Raw genomic sequence first — 12128 nt, 5'->3', positions numbered from 1 at the left:
TGCCTCCATAGAGTACCTGCTAAGTGCGTCTGCAAAGCCCAATTTCCTGTCAGCAGCTACATATTTTTTTGCAAAATGCAGCACCAAAGCAAAGTGTAAAGACGATTTTGTTGTTTTTTTCTCTTTTGCTCTTGCACTCCATATTGTAAACGTTGACAATTGCATGCAGGTGACCCGACAGCATGTAAGTTCTAATGTTGGCCCCTACCATGTGCCGGCCCCTACATAGAATTTGCCCTTTCTGTAAAATGACAGCTCACATTTTTTGGCATCCCAGATATTGAATGAATTTCTCCACATTCATCACGTCCGTATTCAACAAAAGGCGTATCACCCTTATATCCACGAAGGCCCTCAGTCCTTCCAACCTTGCATGCAATATCTCTTATTATTAAAAATACCATCTAATTATGAAGTAGGACCACATAGGACATTTACTGCATAAGGGACGCATAAAATATATTTACCCAATGCAGCTATTTCTATGTCTCCCGTACAGTTAATATTCCAGGGGATGGACATGTATAATATGGTATAACTTTAAAAACAAGTCATCTCAATACTCATAATGAGTCCCATATACCACTAAGAAGAACGTTTTGAGGCTAATATACCTGGTTTTAATTTTATTCAAATTTCAAACCCTACAGCTATATACCAAATAAGATATCAAATACAAGACGCTAAATAAAAAACAAAATAATTATACATCTTAACAGGGGCAAAATAGTTATACATCGTAACGGGGTCAAAGCCCCCTCCATTGAACAATCTTTTAGGAAAAACGGTACTTACGTTAAGCTCCTGTTTTTCAACTTAATGTTCTGGCCCTTTTGCCATGATCGAGAATACTTCCTTTAAGTACGATAATAGTGCCAATGTTACAGAAACACATCCTCCTTGGGGTAGAATACTCCACCAATCGTCCGCTAACAGCGTTGTAGTACGTGTTACAGATCTTCCCATCCACCTTGTTCTTTGGAGTCGTAATACCGGGCCTACTAGAGACAAATGGCGCAGTGTTTCCCTGTTTCCTTTACACAGCCTGCACTCAGTAATTTGTCTTTTCTCACTTCCGTGATTTCTCTAGTTGGCATCAAGTTCAAACGGAATGGCATGAATTGGCTTCTGGGTGTGCTACTGGGGAATCTTTCCAAATGGCTTGCCACCTTTCCCCTGGGTCTGCATGCCAAACCATGATGCCCAGATAGTTTCATTGTTCTGCCCTTTTCCTGTGTGTCAATCCAGTCTTGGTCCAATAACTTGCCTTTAACCTTTCCTGGATTAGTCTTTAAGGTGTCTTCAGAAGTACTCAGGTTAAGCACTTTATGAAATGTTTCAAAAATGCAAACAGTCAAGGTCATGTACAGGGTGCACAGCCACGTTCAAATATTAATACTTTACTACTTGGTGTACCTATATATTGTACAGACATAGCTGTGCCTGGCATATACTACGCCGATTCAGCTTGCTCTCTCTCCTCCTTCTCTCCGCTTTCTTTTTCTCTCTGCCTAGCTCTGTCTCACTTTTGTCTCTCTGGACAATAGTCGTGTTGCCTTGCACGTGCACACTTTGCTAGAGCCATCCCCTCTATCTGGATTTTAATCTGAGCCAGGCCCTTTCCAAAAATGAAGGAAATGTTATGAGACAAAATGCTGTGCATTCTCAGTAAAAGAAATTATTAAGTAAACAAGGAATTATATAATTGCATTATAAGCCGGGTTTTTATTAAAATACTGGAAAATGGGCTCGCTAAGGACTGTCCCTCTATCTCTTGTCTCCCCCGGGCATTTTCCATCCTATTTCAGGCATCCCTAGGCCCCCAGGATGGTCACTAGAGATGAGCACCCCCTTCTGTCTAGCAACGAACAGGATGATCGTGGTGACCTAAGGGCGAACGCCCTTTCTCTCTCTCTAATCCTCAGGGAATCATCTAGGTTAATCGAAACCTAGGTCTCCCAATGCAACAGTACAATAAGAGGTGCCTTCAAATCGCAGGTGTCACTTGGTCCTGTCCTTTTATACCAATTGCCCTGGTGTTCTGTCATTCCCCTTTCGTCTTTCGACTCTCCATGCCTTCTCTTCGTCCCCCTCTACTTTGTCTCTCCCTCTCTCACTCTTCCGCCTACATCCATCCAATGCTCTCTTTCTTAATCCTACTCTCCTCCGCGCTCTATTGCTCTCCCTCTCCACACTACTCCTCTCTTCTTTCCATTATACTGAAAGCCCCACACCACACTACTACTCTCCCGTCTCCACACTACTACTACCCCCTGTCCACACTGGTACTACACTCCACTCCGCCCACACCTTCTACAGTAACCGTCCTTTCACTATCCCAGTGACCTTCCCATTCACTCTTATTCACTTCCTACTCTATTTCTCTGATAGTTTCACTTGATCACTTTGCATGCAAATTCAGACCCAAGTACCACTTTCTCTCACCAACCAATACCTCACCTTGCACACTAATTCAGCAATCCTTTGCCACGCTCCTCTGCCCTGTCCTTTGTCTGCATGGCCTTTTGGTCCTCCTCCTCCTCCTCCTCCTCCCTTGACCTCAGCCAAGCAATTTATTTGCTTATTTATTTATTTATTTTCATTTTTAAAGCGCTCACACAGTCCGGGACATCGAGGCGCTGTTACATAATTTTGTTGTTGCTGTTGTTGTCTTAGTTGCATATTTATAACACGCTTAAATACCCAGAGGTTTCTAAGCGCGGACCCGGGGATCAAGGCGAGCACGTTGCTACTGAGCTATCTTCCCTGTTATCATCCCCATCACCCTACATTGGTTCTCTTCCCTAACTGGCTCCCTGTGCCAAGCGTTGGCTTCCTTCTCATAAGGGGCCAAGTTTCAGGTATATAAGCACATATAGCCGGCGTAAAGCCACAGCTCCTTTTCATGTGTGATGGAGCTGCCATTTGGAAATGGCGACTTGCTCAGTGGATAGTCAAATCTAGAGTTCGTGTCAGGTTTAAAGTGAGTGTCCAGATTGCCGGTTAGATACACGGACCATGCTACAGTTCTGTAAAAAGTATAATCATGGCTGCAGTCCGTGTCAGGTGCAGCGTCTAGACTGCTCGTTTGACACGCAGAGCGTTATGTGGCCCCATTGAAATCTAAGCATGGGTTGCAGTCCAAGTTACGTAGTTTGTCTGGATTGCCAGGTGAATGTGTGGTTAGTACAGCGGTTCTGCAGTTGCTTGCCACTTTATCCCGGTTGAGGTGCTCACTCACTTCACCAGCAGACCTTCTGGGTGATGTGGTACTAAGGGACACAAAGAAAGAAACTGGCCAGAATTGTGCAATGCAGGTATGGGATAAGAAAAGGTGGTACTTGACTCAAATAGCCAGGCACAGGTAAAAGGGACAGAGACTGGGACTTTCCAAACTCCCACTCCCTGGCTCTGGGGCAGGACTGGCATGGCTCTGGTAAAAAAAAAAAAAAAAAAAAATAAATGAAAAAACTGGGAGGCCTCCCACCACAGGTTGAGAGGGATCCCATCTTTTCTTGACAGGGTCAGGTCCCCGACCCCGTCCTAAAAGTGACATTTACATCATTCACAGTGGTGGATTGCCATAAAGGTGGATAGGGTGCCAAACTACGACCCATTATGGAGAAGCTATAACTATTAATATTATTTTTAAAATTGCTAGCCCAGTGAAAACACAGAGTGCTCGCTCAGCTGAAACAAGCAGCTGAGGACATACTTCAGTGCTGGTATTGTAGCAGGGAAACAATACCACAGCCAGCTCATGCCCAATGGTCCAGGTGTTTAGCTTTCCCAGTCTTGCATGGCCCATTGGGTATGCAGGCTGGTGAGCTGCATTCCCAGTAGTTTGCAGTGGTTGTTACCAGCACTAGAAGGGCCTGGGGCACGGGTTGAAGGTGCTCCACCTCCAATGCAAATGTGAGGAACCAAAAAGGGATAGGTGTTTGATTGCCAACTTCCCATGCTTCCTGGTTCGTGTGTGCAGGATGCACAGGACATGGAGAGCTATGGACGTTGCCTGTGTGGGATCCTGGATTGAGACAGGAGACCTGAGGCATCACGTTGTGCAGGTAAGGCAAGACACAAACCTGTGGGCATGTGTACATATTCATGTCTGTATGTATGCACGCGTGCATATATGTGAGGGGGCATGTCTGTGCACATGTACATGAGAGTGTAGTGTGCATGTTGTTGGATATGTGAGTGCATGTGTATGAGAGCATGAAAGTGCAATGTATGCGGGTAGTGTATGTATGCATTTGTGAATGGGAGTATGAGAGTGCAGTGTGAATGTTGTAGCGTATGGGTGCACATGTGAATGGGAGACTACACGTGCAGTGTGAATGCTGTAGTATGTGAGTGTAGGTGTGAATATGTAAAAGAGTGCAGCATGAATGTTGTAGGGAGGAAAGTCTATGATTAGGGACACTATGGTAGGATTTCTAGGTCATGTTTTCTGACAGTGGTGTATCATTTGTACTGGCATTATGGGCATCCTCAACATGCTGAGTGTTCTTAAGTGGGGATAGTGTCATGGTCAACGGGCCAAGAACACAGATCGGGCCCGGATGGACACAGTTCGGGTGCCTTTGACACCAGGCTCATGAACAACAGTCAACAAGAACATTTATTCGGGACAAGAATGCTTTTATTGTGAACATAGCACCTCATTTCGGGTGCAAGGTGCATTTAACATGGGAACTTCCATCACTAAAGCAGCCCCACGTGTACTCTCGGGTGGGGCTGCTATTATTGGGTTGCCTGGCACGTGCTGACTCGGAGTGGCAGGGTGTGGCAGGCAAGCCAGGCCTAGTGGGCATGCCCACGATCACAGCTATATAAGCTACTCCAATCCATGAGGCAGACGCTTCCACGTTATTCTGCATACATGCAGCGTAACGCTCACTGCCACCTGGGATTAAACTTACCTTGGAAATCCTGCTTCCTGCCTTTATTCTGACCACCTCGGGAATCTGCTCTCATCTGTGCGCGTCTTCTTCAAATCTTCCGGAACACCGACATCTTCATCTTGGCACCGCAGCTCATCTTCAAATCTTCAGGGTCTCTGAAATCTTCTTCTTGACACTGCAGCACTATGCACTTCATCCACGACCGCAGCACCTGCAAGTAAAAGGTAAAGGCAAGGTTAGACATTAAAAAGACATTAAGTTTAAGGTTGCGCTTCCACCGCACCTCCCGCTTGTCCTTAAACCATCACTCACCTGTTGTCGGACATTGCGGTTTCATCTATCTTCCTTCTGGCCACGTTCTGCACCTCCACAACTGCTTTTGGGCTGCATTTCCATCTGTTGGGAAGAAAACAGAAGAGAAAACGTTATTCAGGAATTAACAACAATATTGAGAACAATAATACCAAGACAGAAAGCGAGAAGGGGCAAAGAGAAAACAGAAAGAGGAAAAGACAAGAGACATAGAGACACTTCCTAACAGCCAAGAGAAGCATAGTCGCAGCTGGACTGGACTATTACTTACCAGGGATCAGTGAAGTAACTAGATCCCATCAGCAAGCACCCCTGCCAGAAGTAGCAGGATGGAGAACTCACCATCAATAATGAACAGGTGGGCCTTATGGGCCGGTACATGCCTGCAGAATTCGCACCTTGGGTAGAAGGGTTTGAGAGGTACCGTAGTCACCGATCAGTGCACTCACATTTTCTCATATCCACGCAGGAGCAGTGCCACCAATTGTCACCGCCTAAAGCTTGTCCGCAGGGGGAGAGACCTGACGGGGGTGACCTAATTCCTGGGAGGGCTGCAACCGTGCTCCAACGCCTCCGCAGAGACCAGGTGAGCGTAACAGAACGCAAAGCCTCTACAACTCTCTGCCTGGGCGTTATGGAAACTTCAAAGACAGACCAATTTGCCCAATTATTAGGGGAATTACAAGCTGAAGTACATGCTTCAAGGCAGGAGACCTGTGCATTAAGGAGGGATCTTATTGTAACTCGAGAAAGAACTGATGACTTAGCAAGACAGATGCTATAGGCACAAGCAGGACACGTTCCCTTGCCTGGGATATCCCACTCTTCCACACCACAACAATCAGCACCGGTTCAGGTGGTTCCTCCAGGGGCAGTGCCTCTAGTCCCACCTGAATGTTTCATCAGCGATCCAAACTTGTTTGCCATATTCATGAACCAATGTTGCCTTCATTTCTTATGCAGACCAGGAGCCTTTCCTAATGATCAAGCCAAAGTTGCATTCATACTCATATCTAGGAGGCAATGCGGCGGACTGGTCAATAACATTGGTAAGTCAAGATGATCCTTTACTTCAGAACTTTGGGGATTTTATGCACGAGATGGAGAAATTGTTTGCCGGACATACTCAAGGACAAGCTCTGGACAACAAATTGTTGTCACTCAGACAGGGGAATCAAGATCTACTAACATACATTGCAACCTTCAATCGTCTCATAGCCCAAACCAACTGGCCAGAAGAAAAGAGAACTATGCTCTTTTCTCAAGGGTTACGTGGAGAACTTAAGGATGTGTTGGCTCAAGTTGTGAACCCACATGAGGGGTGTGCGGACTACATAGACCTGACAGTGCACATCGATCATAGGTTGCAGAATAGGAAAATGGATCGAGCCAGAACAGAAGGAAGGTCAGTTTATGCGCGACCCCGTGAGAACCAGACCAAACCACACAAACAGTTGGAACCAAATCAAATTGGTAGAATATGGAACCCTCTTACTAAGGCGGGAAGAGAGAAAAGAAGACAGCAACAGCTCTGCTTATATTGTGGTAAAGCAGGTCACTTCCTCCGTGAATGCCCGGTAAAACCACCCAAGAAAATAATTGGAGCAACCGACAAAAACGGCGAAGAAGTAGTAGTACAGGACTCGGGAAACTCGAATGCCCGGCAAGCATAGGGGTCCACTTGTCGAGCGAGAAAGAGGAATCTGTGCAGACCTCACATCTAGTCCTTCCGGTACTTTTGGTGCATCACAAGCAACCATCAAATATAAATGCCTTGGAGGCGTACATTGACAGTGGAGAGATGGGAAACTACATTGAGCAAGATTTGGCTATTCCCAATAGGCCTTCCTCTCCAACGGAAGCAGAAATTGCAAAATGTCACTGCAGTGGATGGTTCTTAGCTATCATCCGGGCCGGTGACACAACACACCGAGAAAGTCAAGCTTCTGTTGCAGGCTGGACATCAAGAGGACATTACCTTTGATCTCATCAGTGCTCCTGAGTTCCAGATGATATTGGGAATGCCTTGGCTGGAGACCCATAACCCTAGGATCGACTGGTGAAAACGAGTTCTGACCTTTGCTCAAGACTATGCCGACACCTGTTACAACAAAGAAGTCGTCAACCTGAAACCAAAGAAAGGAATCACGCTGGGTCTCACTGGCTCTTTACCACTTGAATACCAGGATTACCAGGATGTCTTCCAAAAGGAGCAAGCCAACGTTTTACACCTGCACCAACCCTACGATTGACAAATAGAGCTCATGCCCGAAGCCCAAATTCCCTCCAGCCGGATTTCCACTCTAACAGAATAGGAAAACCAACATCTAAGAACTTACCTGGAACAGTATCTGGCAAACGGCTTTATCCGCCCATCCAAGTCCCCTGCTTCATCACCCCTCTAATTCATGCCTAAAAAGGAGGAGGACTTAAGAACCTGTATTGACTACAGAGCAATCAATCAGATCACAGTAAAAAAAGGATACCCCTTACCACTTATACCAGAGCTCCTGGATCAGGTGAAATACGCTCAGATTTACACAAACCTTGATTTACGAGGGGCCTACCATCTTGTAAGAGTCAAAAAAGGAGACAAGTGGAAGATGACCTTTCGTACAAAGTATGGCCTATTAGAATACCAGGTCATGCCCTTCGGGTTAATGTAACGCCCCTGCGTAGTTCCAATTCTTTATGAATGATGTGCTCCGTGAACTATTGGACGTTTGCGCACTTGTTTACATAGATGACATTCTCATCTACTCAAGTTCCAAGGAAGAACATGTCGGTCATGTCCAGGCAGTCTTAGAGTAGCTTCGACAACACCATTTGTATGCCAAGCTGGAAAAAAATGTCTTCCATGTAACCGAGGTTGAATTTCTCGGTTTCATGCTCACACCACAGGGCGTACATATGGACACACAAAAAGTGGACGCAATCCTCCAATGGCCCTCACCAACATCCATGAAAGGAGTACAAAGTGTGTTCGGATTCGCTAATTTCTATTGTCAATTTATACCTGGGTTCTCACAAATTGTACACCCAATTACCTCCCTGATAAAGAACAAGAAATTCCATTGGCCCACAGAAGCTGAGGAAGACTTCCGGAAACTGAAACTAGCATTTACCACAGCACCAGTTCTTAGACACCCTCGACCAGAACACCATACATGGTTGAAACAGATGCTTCAAACGTGGCAATGGGAGCGGTGTTGTCCCAACGGGACCCGGAAACAGGACAGTTACATCCCGTTGCATTCTGGTCCCGCAAATTTTCTGCCCCCGAATTGAACTACGCGATCACAGATAAGGAATTACTGGTGATAAAAGCACCATTCACGGCATGGAGACCCTATCTTCTGGGGGCATGACACACGGTCTGTGAAAAGAAAAGGGATAAGTAGGCACACTACCTTATGCTTTCTATGAGAAATACATTTTCTGAATGCTGTGTAGTAATTAGATATTATTTTCAGGTGCGGGGGAGGAAAAGTGACTCTGGCACAGGATCAGTACAACGTATATGTAGGCAAAGAAAAGAGGATCCAAAGATAGGAGCCCTCCCGTCCCCTGCACTCTATTTTAAATCCATCAATAGATGGTTCATCAAAGTCAAATAAACTTGTTGTTGTAGTTCTAAAGTATATACAATTTATAAACAACAAAGATGTTCATTCATCTATTAAAAAAGCAACAAAATTTTAATTGTAGTCACAACCAATTCACCATTGAAACTGAAAAATACAAAAGCCAAATTAGCTGTCAACAGAATATGATGATAAGTAATGGTAATCCATGTATACAATTCAAAAGTGGCTGACGCGTTTCGGGATAAGCATCCCTTCTTCTTGATCCAAGTGGTTTGAACTAGAAAACAAAAAAGTAAATGAAGACTGTTTCAATCATGTATTCTTCCCATAAACATCATGTATCTACAAAGGAGTAACAAGCTGTGCATAACATTGCCAAATGGTCGTATATGTATTAATATAACATTCTGAGAACAATTCAAAACGACATTTTAGCATGTGGGTCGTAGTTGTTTTAGTCTTCAGAGGCCACCATTGCGGCCAGTGTGCACTGGTATACCCAATAGACGTCCCAAATCAATCAGTTAAGAAGCCATATAGTTATTAAAGCAACTCCCAATTAAAATAGTGTAGGGTTGGCATACCTTGATTGTAGAGAAAGTGAAGTATGTATTTTCCCCTTAGAAATGGCAGAATGGTGTGTTCCACTACGGTTAGAAACAATGTTCCTCTCTTCAGTGTTCAGAGCACCTAAAGTCAAAGAGAATTTTCCGACTAAAATACCTGCAATGTCGTAAGTACCGTTTACTCTAAAAAATACATAATCAATAAAACTAAAGATACTTTACAGCCTGTAATATTAGAAACTGTAACCAAACGTTTGAAGGAGACAAAATGCAAAACTAAGATATTCTGCTACGTTAAAAAATTACACTAGATAGTAAAATGGCTTACCTCTCAAGTTTAGAGGTTTGAAGAAAAATAAGAGTGCTATGTCTCGTCTTGCTTAAAAAGCTTGGCATTATAGGTGTTGTCAACAGAGAGACAATTGGGATATTCTGTGCAGAAAAAAATGAGAAAATAAAGAGAATGAGTAGTGAGCTCTATTGCAAAAAAACCTTCATGGGGCTATGAAAATCAGTGAATACACCAATATCTACACTAGCACCTGTTTACCTCTGCAGTGTTATTGTAGAAATCCACGGCCGTGGATGAAAAATGTTCGTTCTACTCTGCGTTTCTCACTGTGGTCGCGCGTATTCCAAATCAGGTAGATGCGCTCCTCATTCGTGCTGCGGTGCGTTTCCTCGTAACCCTGGCAACCCTCTTAGTTGTCGGCAAGCACAACGCATACTAAGACCATCTCCGTCTGTATGCGTGTTCATAACCATAGAAAACTGACTATTCTGGATCTCTATGTGCATGATGCTATATTGAAGGTGTATATGTGGGTGCCATCTTGGAACATCCAGAAAGCTCATTAATAAGCTTTTATCGATGTGATACTATTATTAATCAAATCTAATGTTGTTGTAAAATGAAGTAAGAGTAATGAAAAAACTACTGTGTGACCATGTTTGTTATGAGAGTGGGCGGGGTGGTAAAAATTTGCCTTGATGCACGAGTTTGAAAATTACAATCTGACCACAGTGGAGACCATGCTATATAACTTATGTGGGTTATTTTATATTCATTCATGTGCATGAAATAAGACATATCAAGTACTCATAGATAAGGTCTTAATTATGGACAGTGGGCCGGTCAACACACCCCGGACTGAATATATTATAACAGTTGTTCCACTGTCAACAACATGTCAAGTACTCATAAATAAGGTCTTACTGTGAACAGTGGGCCGGTAAACATACCCTGGACTGAATATATTTTAACAGTTGTTCCACTGTCAGGAACAGTGTATGGCATCTGTAACGTCTCATATAGAACATCTTTTACTCACATTTAACATTTATACCAGCTTAATCTCCACAGTAGACCCAGCAATTGCCTCTGGGGTGTTTCCCAATCGAAATGAGGCTTTACAGTAATGGGAAAAAATAGGAAAAAACTGTGTAAAATTATACATGCAACATAATTAAACAGAAAATAAAAAATAAAGGTCTGTCATCCATCAGATAAAGCACCTCATGGAAAACTCTTCATTAAGACCTTGTGCATTTAATGTATCTAGGAGGTGTATCCAAAATGACACACGGTCACCATCATCATGTACCACCGTAACTTACAATACTTAAAGGCTGCCAAAGCACAATCCTCGCGTCAACTTCGTTGGGCTTTCTTTTTCGTAGAATACAACTTTGTTATCACCTATAGACCGGAGTATGGAATGGAAAGGCAGACGCACTATCACGCATGAGTGAAGAAAAAGAGGCTCTTACAACATCTGATCCCGTGGCCATCATTCCCGAAGAACGAATCCAAACCAAGATCACTGCCACCATGTGTATAGATGACTTAAAAACCAGTTTGCAGTTCCAGATGACTCAGTCAACACAACAGGAATGGCTTTTAAAGGGAGACAGGTACACCAACGAAAACAATCTGCCATATTTTCAAGGGTGCTTATCTATCCAGGACAAGAAACTACAAAACCAGATAATCACAAACTACCATGATTCATTAGTGGAAGGACATTCAGGAATAGCCAAAACGCAGGCTAAAATAAAGCAAAACTACTGGTGGACAACATGGAGAAAAGATATTGGGGGTCATTCCGAGTAGGGCGGTAAGGGTTAACGGTCACGGGTAACGAGACCGGTGCCGTTAAACCCTTACCGCTCTATTCTGAGTTCCCTTTGCGGGTTGGTACTTAACTCCTGCTTTTTGCAGGCGTTAAAAAACCAACCCGCAAAGGGACCTACGAGCTAATTACGGCACCGTAATTTACGGTGTCGTAATTAGCGCCTTCCCCATTCCCATTGAGCCCTATGGGCCAAAAATGGGAATGGGGAAGGGCCCATGGTGAATGGGGAATTACCGCCCCCGCCAACCTTGGAATGGGGTGGTAATTACGCCATTCACCATGGCGGAGTAGGAAAGATAACGGCGTCAACCAAGGCGCTAATAGTGCTTTGGTTAACGCCAGGGTCGGAATGAGGCCCATTGCCCAGTTTATTTCAACCTGTGGTGTTTGCGCAGAACACAAGTCTCAGAAGCAAAACCCTGCTGGTTTACTACGTCCCTTGATGGTGCCGCCAGCACCTTGGCATACTCTGTCAATGGACTTTATCACAGTTCTTCCTCCCTCCAATGGTTATAACACCATCATAGACATTGTGGATATATTCTCCAAAATGGCCCATTTCATCCCTCTGAAAGGACTCCCAACTGCATCGACTCTCGCTACTGTGTTTTTAGAAAAAAT

General features: G+C 44.2%; 1 protein-coding gene across 2 annotated transcripts in view; it reads left to right on the top strand.

The window, feature by feature from the left end:
• KIF12 (kinesin family member 12) overlaps nt 1-12128 on the top strand; it is a 254749-nt gene that overhangs the window by 131894 nt on the left and 110727 nt on the right. The window lies entirely within an intron of this gene.

Source organism: Ambystoma mexicanum, chromosome 9 (assembly GCF_040938575.1).
Source record: "Ambystoma mexicanum isolate Mex_15411 chromosome 9, UKY_AmexF1_1, whole genome shotgun sequence".
NCBI classification, from domain to species: domain Eukaryota; kingdom Metazoa; phylum Chordata; class Amphibia; order Caudata; family Ambystomatidae; genus Ambystoma; species Ambystoma mexicanum.
The sequence above is the reverse complement of the archived record's forward strand: the minus strand, read 5'-3'. Positions and strand labels throughout refer to the sequence as shown.